Source organism: Podarcis erhardii (genome assembly GCF_964252035.2).
Source record: "Podarcis erhardii genome assembly, chromosome: 6".
Taxonomy (NCBI): domain Eukaryota; kingdom Metazoa; phylum Chordata; class Lepidosauria; order Squamata; family Lacertidae; genus Podarcis; species Podarcis erhardii.
In genome coordinates this window covers 10,192,508-10,211,040 of record NC_138510.1, presented here as the reverse complement: position 1 = coordinate 10,211,040, position 18,533 = coordinate 10,192,508, and the positions used below count along the sequence as shown (strand labels likewise).

At 45.2% G+C, this 18,533-nt stretch overlaps 1 long non-coding RNA gene across 1 annotated transcript in view; it reads left to right on the top strand.

Moving 5' to 3' along the window:
* Nucleotides 1-18,533, top strand: part of LOC309345225 — a 284,561-nt gene that overhangs the window by 265,768 nt on the left and 260 nt on the right. The gene's annotated exons all lie outside the window — the stretch shown is intronic.

The window sequence follows — 18,533 nt, the reverse complement described above, 5'->3', positions numbered from 1 at the left end:
GATACACAGATACTTCAGATGTGTATCTGAAGAAGTGTGCATGCACACGAAAGCTCATACCTAGAACTAACTCAGTTGGTCTTTAAGGTGCTACTGGAAGGAATTTTTTTTGTTTTGTTTTGACCATGGCAGACCAACACGGCTACCTATCTGTAACTGGAACTATATACTTAGGTTCACTTGCATTGATGTAAGCTAATTGGCTTGCTTTGATGCTAGGAACTATATACTTAGGTTCACTTGCATTGATGTAAGCTAATTGGCTTGCTTTGATGCTACCCTGATAGCACAAATATAAGATGGGGGACACCCGGCTTCCTAGCAGTACATGTGAAAAGGATCTAGGGGTCTTAATGGACCACAAGCTTAACATGAGTCAACAGTGTGATGTAGCAGCATAACAGTTAATGCTATTCTAGGCTGCATCAACAGAACTATAGTGCCCAGATCAAGGGAAGCCATGTTGTTGTTTAGTCGTTTAGTCGTGTCCGACTGTTCATGACCCCATGGACCAGAGAACGCCAGGCACTCCTGTCCTCCACTGCCTCCCGCAGTTTGATCAGACTCATGCTGGTAACCTCGAAAACACTATCCAACCATCTCGTCCTCTGTCGCCCCCTTCTCCTTGTGCCCTCCATCTTTCCCAACATCAGGGTCTGCTCCAGGGAGTCTTCTCTTCTCATGAGGTGGCCAAAGTACTGGAGCCTCAGCTTCACAATCTGTCCTTCCAGTGAGCACTCAGGGCTGATCTCCTTAAGAATGGAGAGGTTTGATCTTCTTGCAGTCCATGGGACTCTCAAGAGTCTCCTCCAGCACCATAATTCAAAAGCATCAATTCTTCGGCGATCAGCCTTCTTTATGGTCCAGCTCTCATAGGGAAGCCATAGTACCACTCTATTCTGCCTTGGTAAGACTACATCGGGAATACAGTGTCCAGTTCTGGGTACCACAATTTAAGAAGGATGTTGACAAGCTGGAATGTTTTTCTGGGGAGGGCAACACCTGTCTGAAATCTTGGAGAGCTGTGGCCAGCCATTGTAGGTAGTTGTAAACTCAGAAGTTCTATTTAAACTTAAATGGTATGCAAATTTGGTTAAGTAAATAAATACACCATGACAATTAGGAAACAGCCAGTATGGTGTCATGCAGGGATGTGGAGCCTCTGTCCTGTAATCCTACTTAGGTCCAGCATGAGTCTTGGTTTACACCAAATGATGTTACCACACCAACTTACCCCCAAACTGTTTGGCAGGTAAGGTTGCAGTTCCGAAGATGTACTGGGAACTTACAGCGAGGCGACGACCCTGATCAGCTGATATGTTATAAGGGGATCCTTCATATTTTGGCCCCTCAGATGCAAACGTAAGAGATGGGCCAGCACGTCTGGCATGTTCTTCAAGCAACATTGACTATCTCAGTGCCAGTTCCCCCATACTAAGCAAATGGGAGCCTAAACAAAATAAAAAAATTCCTTCCAGTAGCACCTTAAAGACCAACTAAGTTGTTCTAGGTATGAGCTTTCGTATGCATGCACACTTCTTCAGATACAAGTGTGCATGCACACGAAAGCTCATACCTAGAACAACTTAGTTGGTCTTTAAGGTGCTACTGGAGGGAATTTTTTTATTTTGTTTTGACTATGGCAGACCAACACGGCTACCTAGAATCATAGAATCATAGAATCATAGAGTTGGAAGAGACCACAAGGGCCATCGAGTCCAACCCCCTGCCAAGCAGGAAACACCATCAGAGTACTCCTGACATATGGTTGTCAAGCCTCTGCTTAAAGACCTCCAAAGAAGGAGACTTCACCACACTCCTTGGCAGCAAATTCCACTGTCGAACAGCTCTTACTGTCAGGAAGTTCTTCCTAATGTTTAGGTGGAATCTTTTTTCTTGTAGTTTGGAACCATTGCTCCGTGTCCGCTTCTCTGGAGCAGCAGAAAACAACCTTTCTCCCTCCTCTATGTGACATCTATTTACCTATCTGTAAATGGGAGCCTGGTCTGGTGTGGCAGTAATGAGTTCCCATTGCCTGCAGTTTTGCGACTGCATTAGAGGTTATTCAAACATTTTTGCCACGGGCAAAACTAAAAAAGGCTTCATTTAGTACTTCGATTCCGATGGCAAATTCCAGCCTTTGTGTGAAATTAGAGTGGAATGATCGCTTGTCCTTCTCTTGATTATGTCACTAAGAACTTCATACAATGTTTCATTAAATCATTAGCAACAAAAAAGATCCAAAAAACTTCCTGAAAAATTCCTCCTTCTGGGTAGGATTTTGTTTTGTTGTTTTGCCTTCTATCATCAAAGGCTTCAGCCCATAGTTCTTTAAAGCGAAATCTTGTCCATATCAAATGATGAATTACATTCAACTGGAAGTTCTAGGCAGGCCTTAGATTGTTGGCTTGTGCTTATCCTCATTACCATCTTTCATGGATGATATTGTTGGCTTCCTTTCACCACCATTATCTCTTTGCCCTTGATAACCTCCTTGACATTGTTGCGGTGATATTTTCTTAGCCCTCTTGGCCCCTCTCGTTTGCTGTCATGAGCGAGGTTCACAACGAATATTTCTCCTGTCCCATGTGATGGCTAATAATGTCTTTGTCTTAATTGCTAATTGTGTCTTATTAGCGAGGTACTTGGAGGAGAACACCTCATTTCAGAATGCTTCGGCAAAACAGCTCACTCTAGGATCTGCAGTGATTTGTCCAGGATCTGCAAAGTTGAGATTCGCAAGGACAAAGGAAGTTGGAGAGCTTTCCTGATGCTCCTGAGATTATGGGACATCTTAAGGGTATGTGACAAAATCAGGAGAAGAGCCAGTCTGGATGGAGACAACTTGGGTTCAAATACCGGGCCATGAAGAGGAGGATAACAGAACCATAGAATTATAGAGTTGGAAGGGACCATGAAGACCATCTGCTCCAGACCCATGCAATGCAGGGATCTTTTGCCCAATGTGGGGCTCAAGCCCACAGCCCTGAGATTAAGAATCTCATGCTCTAGCACAGGCTTCCTCAACCTTGGCCCTCCAGATGTTTTGAGACTACAATTCCCATCATCCCTGACCACTGGTCCTGTTAGCTAGGGATCATGGGAGTTGTAGGCTCAAAACATCTGGAGGGCCGAGGTTGAGGAAGCCTGCTCTAGCAACTGAGCTAAACACTCAGATACAAATGTCCATGCTTTACAGGCAGAAGGTCCCTGGCTGAATCTCTGGCAACTCTAGGCAGGGCAAGGAGAGCCCCTCGCAGAGGTGGATTTAGGGCAGCATGACTGGTTCCCCAACACTGGGTGCCAAGCCGAGGGGGGCACCGCAGGGTGTCACAACTATGATGCAGTACACATGCAGAACAGAAGGAAAGAGGTGACAGACACCAAATTTTGGGCTCACACAGGGCACCGCTGAAATGTGAAGGACCAAAGCCTGCCCCTGCCCCTTGCCTGATACCCTGGATAACTGCTGCCAGCCAGTGTAGACAATACTGAGGTAGATGAACCAGTGGTCTCCCTTGACATAAGGAAGCTTCCCAATAGGGGAGGAGAACCCCTAGAACAGCACATTGCAGGGAGGAGAGGTCACTCAATCAGACAAGCCAGAAATGCTTGCGCTGATGGAATGGTCAAATTTAGCATGAGGCTGAACAGGGTCATCTTTACCTGGGGGGTGCAAGGGGTACAGGGCATCTGGGCGCCAAATTCTGGGGGGCGCCAGGTGCCCGCCGCTGAAGCCACCTAAGCTCTTAACTTTCTACCTGTTATGACATAATAAATAATATTGGTCAAGCTAGAAAAACAAAATACATATATACCTAGGTATTACAGGAATGTATATCTACTGTTTCACTAAAGGACTTTCGACTTCGTATGCTCATTTACCAAAGATGCGCCACACCAGCGGTGGCGCTTGTCATTCACAACGGCGGCGTTTGTCAGACTCAACAACAGCGCTTGTCATTCTCAATGGCGCTGTGCATGCGAAATTAACTAAATTTGGGGGCATTGGGCACATCTTTGCACCCCAGTGGTGCATATGCCAAAAACAGCCCTGAGGCTGAATTCCTCCTTTTGTTTTCAAATTGCCTTCAAGCTGCTAAGAGCTATTTTTTTAGCCAACATTCACATCACACAGTCTTACGCCACCTTACCAATCAGTTTGTTAAGGGTGCTGAAAATTGTTAGGCACCTTAAATGAACAACAGTCCCAGGGTCCTTTGGGAGAAGCCACGATGGTTAAAGTTGTATATGAGTGCTTTAAATGCATGGTATGGGTACAGCCATATATTAAGTGGGAAGCAATTTGCTTTAAAGAAACACGCATCTGGACAGCGACAAGTTCCCTGTCAGAGAACTGGAGAACTCAACATTTGCAGCACAAAAACAAAACAAAACAAAACTCTGGGCGTGTGACACAATAACTTAACGATTTTCATATGAATGAAGCTCATGGCCAGAACAAAGGCTCAACTTGCTGCCATGGAAGTATTTTTAACTATATGGAGACAGCAAGGGTGCAATCATCTTAAAGTGGGGCTAGTGGTTTCTGTCAGTTTTGATACTGAAGCAGAGTTATTTGAAGACAATGTTAGGGGACTGCTGCTCAAAAGGTATGCCAGGCCAAAATTCCTGTTTTAAAGTCGGCCATCATGGAGGCCTTGGGCCACATTCACACCAAGTATTTAAAGTACCACCCCTTTAAACAGTTACGGCTTCCCCCAAAGAATTCTGGGAGTTTATATTTTGTTAAGGGTGCTAAGAGTTGTTAGGAGACCTCTGTTCCATTCCCCAAGTTTCCCTATTTTTCTGGGACAGTCCTGGATTTACAGAAGCCATCCCGGTTTCTGACTTGATCCCAGAATGTCCCGCATTTCCTTATGACGTCCCTATTTTCATCAGAGAAATGTTGGAGGGTATGTAGTTATCTGGTCCTCGAGCCATCGGAAGGCAGCCTTGTATAAGGAAGCTTTTAAATAATGTTTTTATATACGTTAGAAGCCATCCAGAGTGCCTGGGGCAATCCAGTCCGATGGGAGGGGTATTAAAAGGTAAAGGACCCCTGACCATTAGGTCCAGTCATGACTGACTCTGGGATTGTGGTGCTCATCTCGCTTTATTGGCCGAGGGAGCCGGCGGACAGCTTCCGGGCCATGTGGCCAGCTTGACTAAACCGCTTCTGGCGAACCAGAGCAGCGCACGGAAATGCCGTTTACCTTTCCACCGGAGCGGTACCTATTTATCTACTTGCACTTTGACATGCTTTCGAACTGCTAGGTTGGCAGGAGCAGGAACCGAGCAACAGGAGCTCACCCCATCGTGGGGATTCGAACCGCCGACCTTCTGATCGGCAAGTCCTAGGCTCTGTGGTTTAACCCACAGCGCCACTGGCGTCCCAGGTGGGGTATTATTATTATTATTATTGACATCCCTGTTTTCATTGGAGAAATGTTGGGAGGGTCTGCAGAGCTACAGTTCTCAGAATTCCCAGTGAAGAGGGATTGACTGTTAAACCACTTCAGCTCCATGAACTTTTCAAGGGAGATGAAGCTAACCACCCCAGCTACCTCATGACCAAGGGTGCAGTGAATGCATGTTTATATCTTGTGTGTTTATGTGTAGGGGAGGCACCCAGAGGCTTCAATAACACCAGGGGAAGGCATTGCACTTAATCCAGGGCAACACTGCACACACGGGCACTGCTTTGGCCACCCCTGTTCCAAAACAAATGGGGGGGGGCGGAATGTGTGTCTCAAACCATGCAAACAGACTGCATGCTTTACCTCTAATTATTTGTCTTGGAAATAAGGCCCCCCCACCTCTCCCCCTCCCCAGTCCACCCACCCCACCATCCCTTCGTCACTGAAGTAATTTATGTCCTCATTTGATTTTTGTTCTCCCACCAACAAAAGCCGACATCTCCAGCATCCAAACCACGGAGCTTCGCCTTATTGTTGAAGGTCATTGGCAAAAAGATAAATGCCCTCGCACAAAAGGCGACTGAGGTTTGGAAAGATCATCCGGATTGAAATACACACTCTCTCTCCCCAAAAAACCCTTTTTTTATTTGTAAGTTGCCCTTTGTTTCTTTTTTTATAGTATGATGGAGTAATAATCTTTTAAGCAAGAGCCCGGTGGTGTGGTAGCAAGTGCATAATGAACACACAATGGGAGATTAGACTGTTAAAACCTTTTGTCAGGCTGAATTCCCTTCCATTGATAACCCATGACCCTCGATGGGTTATTGTTCGAAAGCAAAGGTGGTCAATAGAGTATTCCCACCCCCTCAGTTCTCAAAAGCCAAGAGAAATATCCAGAACTTCAAACTATCTCGTGCTTACACAGATTCACAAAGAGAGCAAAGGATCCCTGAGCGATAATGACCAGCATTGATATTGTACTTTAAGGTGCTGAAAAATAAAACCTGCCTCCTGATTTTGCCACCTTTGGAGCACAATGCCAAGGTGTGGGTGGCATTCCAGCAATTTTTGAGGGGGTGGGGAAGAGGATGGACCAGATCACAAGCCAAATGTCCGTAGCGATGGTGCTCCCAACCCCATCCGAAACATCCTTAGGATCACAACTATTTAAAGGGTTTTGAGTTCCAATCTCGCCATCTATCTTTCTCCAGTCCTGTGACCGGGGGAAAAGATCTCTGTACATGAATCGTGTACATAAGACACATCCCTGTAAGTTTATTTCTCCTGGTAATAGGACTACTACAAGTAGCAACCACAATAACCTAGGAGCATACCTTTCTGCTCTTTGGTGCATAGGAATATGCCTCAGATAATTGGTCAGTATTGTCTGCAATGGCTGGGTTTTACACCATTGTACTGTTGAGAATGTATTAACATGGTCTGTGTGTGTGGTTTGGGAGCTGCACGGTCAGGGAAAAAACAATGCTGTCCAGGGTTGTAAAGACTGCGGAGAGAATAATTGGGTGCACTCTTCCCACCTTGGATCAAATCTATGCTTCCAGGTGCCATAAGAAAGCTGCAGAGATAGCGCAGGATAGTGCGCACCCCGGAAATGATCTCTTTCAGCTTCTGCCTTCTGGAAGAAGGTACAGGGTTATAAAGACTAGGACTAGCCGCCTGAGAAACAGTTTCTATTCAAATGCGATTTTTGTTTTAAATGCAGTGTAAGGTAGTCTCTAGGGGACATTGGTGGCGCAGTGGGTTAAACCACAGAGCCTAAGACTTGCCAATCAGAAGGTTGGCGGTTTGAATGCCCGCGACGGGGTGAGCTCCCGTTCCTCGGGTCCCTGCTCCTGCCAACCTAGCAGTTCGAAAGCACATCAAAGTGCAAGTAGATAAATAGGTACTGCTCCGGCGGGAAGGTAATTGGCATTTCCGTGTGCTGCTCTGGTTCGCCAGAAGCGGCTTAGTCATGCTAGTCACATGACCCGGAAGCTGTACACCTGCTCCCTCGGCCAATAAAGAGAGATGAGCGCTGCAACCCCAGAGTCGGCCACGACTGGACCTAATGGTCAGAGGTCCCTTTAACTTTTTTAAGGTAGTCTCTATGGGAGTATTGTTGTTGTTGTTATTTAGTCATTTAGTCGTGTCCAACTCTTTGTGACCCCATGGACCAGAGCACGCCAGGCACTCCTGTCTTCCACTGCCTCTCGCAGTTTGGTCAAACTCATGTTGGTAGCTTTGAGAACACTGTCCAACCATCTCGTCTTCTGTCGTCCCCTTCTCCTTGTGCCCTCCATCTTTCCCAACATCAGGGTCTTTTCCAGGGAGTCTTCTCTTCTCATGAGGTGGCCAAAGTATTGGAGCCTCAGCTTCACGATCTGTCCTTCCAGTGAGCACTCAGGGCTGATTTCCTTAAGAATGGATAGGTTTGATCTTCTTGCAGTCCATAGGACTCTCAAGAGTCTCCTCCAGCACCATAATTCAAAAGCATGAATTCTTTGGCGATCAGCCTTCTTTATGGTCCAGCTCTCACTTCCATACATCACTACTGGCTATGGGAGTATATTGTATTTAATTATGGGGTATCAGAGTTTCTAGGTGGTTAACCCGGCTGGGATAGCTGGGATAGCAGGCTTATTGGTTTTTTGAATGTCTGATGTAGATTTTTTTCAATTTCGTTGTTCTGTATGGGCCAATGACAATAAAGATTATCGTTTCATACACAGGGGAATCACAGCCCCACCTGGAAATGCCAGAGATTGAACCTGGAACTTGCTGCAGGGAAGGTTTATACAAAGCAGGCCTCTGCATTGCAGCTTCCCCTTCTCACCTGAGCTTCCCATCCTTCCTTACCTTCCTCCCCTTCTGATGGTCCTTCCAGTGTCCCACCCAACACCTGTCTCTCCTTTCAACCCAGTGCCCTGTCCTGGACAACCCTGGATTGCTCAGGGTGGTCCAAGCCTGCCTTCAGCCAACTTAGCCGAAGTCTAGCTCCCATCCCCCACCCTCCGTTGAGAGCATTTCTGTTCAGGATTTGGGCAATTCTGGTGCAAGCAGAACCTGAGCACAACAGCACTCTCCTACCTGCGATTCCTAGCACCTGATATTCAGAGGCACACTACCTTTTTCGATGAGATAGTTTTGATCCCGAGATAATAATAATAAATAATAATAAATTTTTATTTATCCCCCTCCCTTCCCGGTTCAGAAAACCACGCTCAGGGCGGCTAACAATAAATTCAAAACACTTAATTGATGCAACAAAAAAACAGCATAAAATACAATATAAAACATGAATAACAATAAATTCAGGATTCAAACATCAATTTAGGGGGGAAATCCATCCAATAGACATTAGATGATCACCAGGGCTAGCTGGCTAAATTAGTCCTATTTGGGCCAACGAGGAGACCAGGGGAAAATTAGCTGTGGGATCCCAGAGCGGGTAATCTTCATAAAAAGGGGATGAAGGGGAATAAAAGATCAGGCTAAGTTCAAATTGAAAGCCAGGTGGAATAGCTCTGTCTTACAGGCCCTGCAGAAGGAAGTTAAATCCTGCAGGGCCCTGGTCTCATGGGACAGAGCATTCCACCAGGTCGGAGCCATCACTGAAAAGGCCCTGGTTCTGGTGGAGGATAATCTGACTTCCTTAGGGCCCGGGACCTCTAAACGATGATTATTCATGGACCTTAAGGTCCTCTGCAGTGCATACCAGAAGAGATGGTCCCATAAATACAAGGGCCCTAAGCCACAAAGGGCTTTAAAGCTCTTTGTTGGTACATTGCCTCATTCGGTTCCCTCTCCTCTGGCCAAAAGTGAGTCCAGTCATGTACAGCGTCACATCCTGCACAAAAAATGGAGTGAAGATGGACTACTGTTTGCACAGCTCTTTGAAAGTGATAAGTGGTAAATGTGCTCAGCGCTATGATACTAGTCTCTTATGAATACAGTGAAAACAAATAACGGGGAGATAAAGCTGTGTGTTGTTCAACTTACGCTGACATGATTAAAAGCCTCTTCATTCCTCCGCCTTTTTTAAATCTTGTGTGTAATATGTTTAAAGTTCAATCTTGCCTATATATTTTAATGCTTTAGCATTTCAGTGGTTTAGAGGTTGTTTTGATGCCAGACTGCTGATCCAAAGGTATTTGGGCTGAGGCTGAGCAGTTCACTTCCACTATGACCCTAAGACCAAAAGTGTCTAGGAGCTGGGGATAGATGGATGGACCTGTCTGTTCCTGGCATGTGTCAGTTTTGAGTATGTTCATTCAAAAGTCCTTTCCACCCTGTTTCCGTAGTTATCTGAATTTTTCCTTTAAAAAATAAACATTTCAATATTTGCATTTAAATCTATTTTCTGGAATCTATTTTCTCACCAGATACTCATTTATAAATATATTTTATCCAAAAATATGCATTTTGGTACTTAAAAGAAAAAGAATTCTGGGCTGAGAACTGCATTGCAAAATTCAGAGATGTGCAAAATCTGAAGGTTAATTACAGTCCAGTCTGTGTGTTGCTCATATTGGAATGGCACTGCTCAACAATTAGTTTCTGGGCTCAATTCAAAATCCTGGTTTTGACCTATAAATCCTTATGCAGCTCAGGACCCCAATACCTCAAGGACTGTCTCTCCCCATTTGAGCAGACCCAGGCCTGGTGATCATCATCTGAGGCCCTTCTTTGTGTGCTACATTCGTGGGAGGTCCAGAGGGTGGTAACATGAGACTGGGCCTTTTTAGTGCTGGCTCCCTACTTGTGGAATGCTCCCCCCAGTAAGGTTCACCTAGTGTCATCATTACATAATTATCTGTGGTCTTCTTGCATAGGTGGGATGCTTTAGTCCAGTTTTTTTTAGAAGCACAATTGTCTTTTAGACTTTTTAAATTTCTTTTTAATGCTGGTTTTAATGCAGGCATGTGTTTGTCTGTATGCTTATAATATTGTAAGGGACCAATAAACGTAATGAATAAAATACCAGAATTCACAAAGAACAAAGACTAGGCATCCCTTTGCGTGTCGAGACCCCGTAACCACCCCCTCATTGATTAATAAGACACAAGGACATGGATATTAAGTTAATGGGTATTGGGGCAAATTTTGGCCACAACTTTATTGGTTACAAAAGGGATGCGGGTGGCGCTGTGGGTAAAACCTCAGTGCCTAGGACTTGCCGATCGTATGGTCAGCAGTTCGAATCCCCGCGGCGGGGTGAGCTCCCGTTTTTCGGTCCCTGCTCCTGCCCACCTAGCAGTTCGAAAGCACCCCTAAGTGCAAGTAGATAAATAGGTACCACTTTATAGCGGGAAGGTAAACGGCGTTTCCATGTGCTGCGCTGGTGCTGGCTCGCCAGAGCAGCTTCGTCACGCTGGCCACATGACCTGGAAGTGTCAGCGCTGGCCCCCGGCCTCTTAAGTGAGATGGGCGCACAACCCTAGAGTCGGACACGACTGGCCCGTACGGGCAGGGGTACCTTTACCTTACCTTATTGGTTATAGAATGTGAGCGGTATTGGCTTAGGCATTGGATTGACCCGACTATATCTGACTCCTGCCCGTTATGCAGGGAGTCCGATAAGGGTAAACCACTGGAAGTGGGAGCACCATCAATGCAAACCAACTCAAGCTCCCCCAGGGTTCCCAATAGGGTCGTGTCATGGCCCTAACCCTGCCCCGGGCTTCGGACAAGATCCACACTCCCGGGTCAAGTGGCTGGTTTTAAATTAAATAAACAGAAGACAAAGGTGCTGGAAAAAAATCTAACGATGGGGGGAAAAGATAGTTTTCAAAGGGAAACTGGTTTGGAAATAACAAAAAAAGTGAAATATCTGGGGGTGAATTTAACATCTAAAAATGTGAATTTGTTCAAAGACAATTATGAGAAATGTTGGCTGGAAGTTAAGAAAGATTTTGACATATGGTCTAGGTTGAGACTATCCTTGTTAGGCCGAATTGCCGTTATTAAGATGAATGTATTGCCGAGATTGTTGTTTTTGTTCCAGACATTGCAAGTTCTAGATAGGATGGACTGTTTCAAGAAGTGGCAGAAAGATATATCCAAATTTGTCTGGCAGGGCAAAAAGCCCAGAATAAAATTCAAGATATTAACTGATGCAAAAGATAGGGGGGGTTTTGCTCTGCCGGACTTAAGACTTTACTATGAAGCAGCAGCTTTCTGCTGGTTGAAGCAATGGCTACTTCTTGAAGACACAGACATTTTAGACTTGGAAGGGTATGATAATAATTTTGGCTGGCATGCATATTTATGGTATGACAAGGCAAAGGTTTATAAGGGCTTTAAAAATCATATTGTCAGGAAAGCTTTGTATAATGTTTGGAATCGATATAAGGATTTGTTGGAAAATAAAACACCCAGATGGTTGTCACCAATGGAAGCTAGAGCGGTGAAAAAACTTAACATGGACTTTAATTGGCCAAAATATTGTGAAATTATAGAATATGACGGTGAAAAAGTTAAATTACAGAGCTTTGAGAAACTAAAATCCAAAGTTCGAGACTGGTTACATTATTATCAGATAAATGAGACTTTTAAGCAGGACAGGAAACTAGGATTTCAGAAGGAGAGGTCAAAATTGGAAACAGAATTGTTAGAGACCAATACTAAGAATTTGTCTAAAATGTATAATTTGTTGCTGAAATGGAATACACAGGATGAAACGGTTAAATCAGCTATGATCAAATGGGCACAAGACTTAGGTCATGATATTATGTTCGCTGACTGGGAACAGTTATGGACCACAGGCCTTAAATTTACGGCATGTAGTGCCTTGAAAGAAAACATAATGAAAATGATCTATAGGTGGTACATGACTCCAGTCAAGCTTGCAAAGATATACCATTTGCCCAATAATAAATGCTGGAAATGTAACGAATGTGAAGGAACTTTCTATCATCTTTGGTGGACCTGCCCAAGGGTTAAAGCCTACTGGGAAATGATCTATAATGAAATTAAGAAAATCCTTAAGTGGACATTTGTAAAGAAACCGGAGGCTTTTCTCTTGGGCATGGTCGGCCAATTGGTACCAAAGAAAGATAGGACCTTTTTCATGTATGCAACTACAGCAGCAAGAATTCTCCTGGCAAAGTATTGGAAGATGCAAGAATTACCTACTCTGGAAGAATGGCAGACGAAGGTGACTGAATTTATGGGACTGGCAGAGATGACCGGCAGAATCCGTGATCAGAGGAGAGAGACAGTGGAAGAGGACTGGAAAAAATTTAAAATATATCTTAAGAACTGTTGCAAAATCTCAGACTGATAAAATGTCAAGGGGTAAGAAACAGAGAATTATAGCTGTAAATACTTAAGTCAAGAGAATCTTGAGGGAAATTAAATATAGAAATGGAATGAAGGATTGCTAAAAAAATTTTGAAACAAGGGTGCAGTGAAGGGGAGGCATGGGGAAGTCATGTGTTGTTTATGAATGTTTTTATTTGTGTGTTTTTTTGTTTATGAAAATTAATAAAAAATATTTTTTTTTAAAAAAAAGATCCACACTCCCGGATTCCTTTATCAGAATACCCTTAAGCTTGGAGGGGCAGGTGATGGCCACACCTCCCCTCCCCCATCATATGATCAACCAATGCCTAACCGTAAAACCTTACAAAGTTGTGACGATTGCTATGAGGTAGGCGAAAACCAAATGGCCCATGCCAATTTGCCAAGTGGAAAAACTCCTAACAGGCCCCTCAACTGTGACCAACCAGGTCCATAGGTAAAGGTAAAGGTACCCCTGCCCGTACGGGCCAGTCGTGTCCGACTCTGGGGTTGCGTGCTCATCTCGCTCAAGAGGCCATGAGCCGGCGCCATCCGAAGACACTTCTGGGTCACGTGGCCAGAATGAGGAAGCGAGCCAAGAGGAGGCTCTCCGGCTCATGCCTCCATTTAAATGGGTCCTGGCCACGCCTCCCCAGCCAGTGGATTGGCTGGCTGGTTGATGACATGGCGGGGATCCTCCTTGCAATGCGGAACTCTGCCCCCCGCCCCCGGAGGGGAGTGAGTAGCCAAGTGGTCCACCACAACTCCTCCCCACATTTAAGTGGGGCGGATTAAGTTGACACAATCATAAAAACTGATGCTGTCCCTGCCATGACTATATTGCCAAGTGACAGAAGAAAGGAACGCAGGCAGTTGCTGACCAGGAGGGGAGAAGGGGAAATCGGTACCCTGTGGGAATGTAGGATTGAGCTCTGCCAGTACACTCACACAGTGCTGACCCCAACACTACTCCAACTCCTCTCTCCTGATAAGTTGTGATAACACCAGTCACTCCTGAGAACCCATGTGATGGTGTTTCACATTGCTTACTGCCTATATGAGGTGAGCCACCCAATACCCAAAGATTGAGATCCCGTTCGAAGATGTAATGAATCTGGGTGGCATCTCTTCTCCGCACCTGATCATCCCAGCTTAACCTAGCTAGGCACAAGGTCAACAGGAAAGCAAGACACAGAAAACAAAGAAGAGTCCACGGTCTTCTCTAACCGGGGTGTGCAATTTGGACTTTGAGGTCACCAAACAGCCACCCAACACCCTGTTATTACTATTCGGAGCATTTACATTATGGAAGTCTAACAGCTTAGAAGGCTATAAATGCCTCTTTATTCATCAGCAGTTCTTAAAAGTCTATAAATATCCACCACTATATTTGTTTAATGTACTCTTAAAGATTCCAGAGGAGCTGTTATTATTTGGCTTGTCAGCTCCTCGGTGCCTTGAACAAGCAAAAGAATCGCGTTCCACAGCTTGCTTTGCTCCCCCGCCCAAAGTTTCGCTATTACAGCAGAGTAAACCGTCAAGACCCTAAAGCACAGGTTAGCCGACGTGCTGCCCTCTAGATGGCACTGGACTAAAGCTCCCACCATCCCCGACCACTAGACATGCTGGCTGGGGCTGTTGAGAGCTGGAGACCAAGAACATCTCAAGGAGACTAGGAGGGGAGGTGCGTCAGAGGGAGAAAGAATTGATACTGGCTTGTATTTCTTAAAAATTTGCATTACTGCAGCATTTGTACATGCTACAGTGTGAGGTCTTGTAGTATTTCATGGGATCATAGAATTGTAGAGCTGGAAGGGACCACGAGGGGTCATCTGGCCCAACCCCCTTTTGCCCAATGTGGGGTTCGAACCCATGACCCCAAGATTAAAAATCTCATGCTCTACTGTCTGAGCTCTCTCTCTCTGCTGTTGTATAAGTTTCTGTTGCTGTTTTCTGTATGCCTCTTAGAGATATTTTTATATATAAAGCAGTATAGAAATTGTCGAAAATGAACAAATGAAATAAATGGCATCACATCAGGGAACCCACAGGAATAGTCCATAAAGTGCAAGTGATTTATAAACAGGCTCAGTCAGGAAAGAGAGGGTGTGTGTGTGTCTTGGTGGCCACCCCCTAATTTTTTTTAATTTCTATAAGCACATTTTGAAGTGTGATACAGTCATACCTCATGTTATGTCCACTTCATGTTACATTCTTTCAGGTTACGTCCCACAGCGACCCGGACGTACAGTGGTACCTCAGGTTAAGTACTTAATTCGTTCCGGAGGTCCGTACTTCACCTGAAACTGTTCTTAACCTGAAGCACCACTTTAGCTAATGGGGCCTCCTGTTGCCACCGCGCCACCGGAGCATGATTTCTATTCTCATCCTGAAGCAAAGTTCTTAACCTGAAGCACTATTTCTGGGTTAGCGGAGTCTGCAACCTGAAGCGTATGTAACCTGAAGCGTATGTAACCTGAGGTACCACTGTACTGGAAAGGGTTACTTCCGGGTTTTGCTGCTCGCCATGCACAGAAGTGCAAAATGACATCATGCGCAGAAGCAGTGAATTGCAACCCGCATGTGCGCAGATGCGCTGCTGCAGGTTGCACTCTTTTCATGTTGCGAATGGGCCTCCAGAACGGATCCCATTCGCAACCAGAGGTACCACTGTATTACACACTCCCACATAAAAAAGACAGCCGTATAAGATAATTTCACGAGATGTAATACATGCTCACCATCTACAGATGATCCACCATCTAAAATTCCATAATTGCACCACTCCAGATAGGACCTTTCCTGATATGGCACCACAGTTGTGGAATGCCTGTCTGGAGGAGACCTGCCTGGCTCCATCACCGCTTACTTTTGGGTGAGTACTGAAAACCTTGTGCCTCAGTTGGGCTTTTTCAGCATGGTAACATGAGCCTGCCGGGTGCTGGAAAGATGCATGTGGAGGTTTTAATGTTCCATTCCCCACCCCCTCTTTTTCTTGTTGCGATTTTCTCATTTCATTTTGTGGTGTTTTGAAATTGTTTGGTTGTTCTGTAGTGTTCCACATTTGCGCACGCTGCCTTGGGCATCCCCTGGGACTGGAAACGCAGGGTATTCAATGACAAGCGAACAAAAATCTCCAAAGTGCTCTTAAGCTCGGGAGGAGGTTGAGATCCACTTGGGACTCGGTTGTGGCGGAGACCTGCTCCAAGGATTTCTGGGGACAGTGAAGCTGTATCGCCTCCCTTGCCTCCTAAGAAGCTCTACCTAAGTTCAATAAATTCAAGATAGAATGGAACTGCGACATCACTGGAGGCATAATACATCTCTCATTATCTTCTATAATGATGTTCCACGTGTCTGAGTGTAAGCAAATGTCTGATTGCTTTCTCCTCCAGAAGTGCTTTGCCAGCACTGGCGGGAAGTATCACTGGGAAGCATAAGAGAGCAAGAAAGGAAGAGGAAAGTGCAGGGCTGTGTTTGAGGAATCTGCAACTTCTTTCCCTGGGGGTGAGTCTTCTCCAATGTCCCTCCCACTCTAGGAAATTACAAGCAGTGCTACCTTAGCGAGCAGAAGCATTTTAAAAAGTAATAGCAGCAGCTAGATGAATCCCCTCTTTCTGGTCTCTTCCCTATTCTCATGATTACAGATTCCAAACTCCTATGGGCAGGAGAGGGTTGGCCTGCAATCCTTGTTCAAAAGTCTACCTAGCCATCAGTGGACTGCAACGTAATCCAAGGTTGGCTGTGCAGTTGTCTACCCTAGAAGAGTGACATGAGGTGGGGGATTTAAACACATCACTGAGTAGAAACTTAATACGACCACATCTGGAATACTGTGTCCAGTTCTGGGTACCACAATTTAGAGTGGTACCTCGGGTTACAGACGCTTCAGGTTACAGACTCCGCTAACCCAGAAATAGTACTTCGGGTTAAGAACTTTGCTTCAGGATGAGAACAGAAATTGTGTGGTAGTGGTGTGGCGGCAGAGGGAGGCCCCATTAGCTAAAGTGGTACCTCAGGTTAAGAACAGTTTCAGGTTAAGAACGGACCTCCAGAACGAATTCTTAACCCGAGGTACCACTGTATTCTGGATGTTGACAAGTTGGAATGTGTGCAGAGGAGGGCAACCAAGATGGTCAAGGGTCTGAAAACCAAGCCTTATGAGGAGTGTTTGAAGGAGCTGAGTATGTTTAGCCTGGAAAAGAGGAGACGAAGACAAGATATGATAGCATAATAATAATAATAATAATAATAATAATAATAATAATAATAATAATTTATTATTTATACCCCACCCATCTGGCTGGGTTTCCCCAGCCACTCTGGGTGGCTTCCAACAGAATATTAAAATACAATAGTCTATTAAACATTAAAAGCTTCCCTAAACAGGGCTGCCTTCAGATGTCTTCTAAAAGTCTGGTAGTTGTTTTTCTCTTTGACATCTGGCAGGAGGGTGTTCCACAGGGCGGGTGCCACTACCGAGAAGGCCCTCTTCCTGGTTCCCTGTAATTTGGCTTCTCGCAGCGAGGGAACCGCCAGAAGGCCCTCGGCATTGGACCTCAGTGTCTGGGCAGAACAATGGGGGTGGAGATGCTCCTTCAGGTATATTGGACCTGCAAATATCTGAAGAGCTGACGCATGGAAAATGGGGTGAGCTTGTTTTCTCCTGCTCTGGAGGGTAGGACTCGAACCGTTTTTTCCAGAAGGGGATTCCAACTAAACATCAGGAAAAACCTTCTGACAGTAAGAGCTTTTTGACAGTGGAATGGTCTCCCTTGGCAGGTTGTGGACTCTCCTTCCTTGGAGGTTTATAAGCAGAGGCTGGATGACCACCTGTCATGGATGCTGTAGCTGAGATTCCTGCATTGCAGCAGCTTGGAATAGATGATCCTTGGGGATCCCTTCCAACTCTATGATTCTATGAGAAAGCAAACAGGAGATTTATTAGGCAAAGGAAAGGAGGTGTTGAGAAAGCAGGATGAGGAGAAAGGGAAGCAGAGACATGGTCAAGTGGGCAAGGTAGGGAAGGGGAAAAGAAGCAGAAGTTAAGGCAGTGGAGGTGCCCAAGTTGAAAGTGGTCAGAGGTCAGAGGTGTGGGATGTGATACATAAGTAGCATTCAAGTACAACATTCCTTGTTTTCCTAGAGTGGACATGCAGGGGAATGTTCAGTCCAGCCAGTCGAAAACTTCCTGTCTCCTCCTGGCTGGGACATGCTTCCTTTGCATGTGACTAGAGGTGGGCATGACCTTACGTGTCCAGGTAACAAAAGGACAGGGCATGCTACTCTCTCTCTCTCTCTCTCTCTCTCTCTCTTTTTTGACTTCCTCTGTCATTGGAGAAGCTTTCTAGCTAGAGATGCTTTGTCGGCTTCCAGCCAACAGAAGACACTGGGATTATCCCCATATGGGATAGCTCCCCATGTATATACTGTACTTTGTAACTAAGTCTGCATTCAGGAATCCAGCTGTGAACTGAATGTGAGTAAACTACTTTTATTTACTTTACACAAGATTGTGGTGTGTTTACTCTTTTAAGAGGGATATAAGGGAACTTACCAGGAACCTAATAGTGAGAGGCTTACACAAGCCTGCAACCAGCTCCCTGCTGCGCATTTAAAAGGGGAATGTGAAACTCTGCTACATAAAGGAACTTGCTAGCAGAAGTTAGGAAGGATATTAATAAACAATATATCCTCTCCTGCCTCCCTGAACGTTCCCACAAGAGGTCCATAGAAAGGAGGAATTGGGGGCTCTGGGAAGTAGGAATCAGGGGGCATGGGAAGTGGAACCAAGGAAGAGAACTGAATGAAGTAGGAGCTAAATTAAAGGAG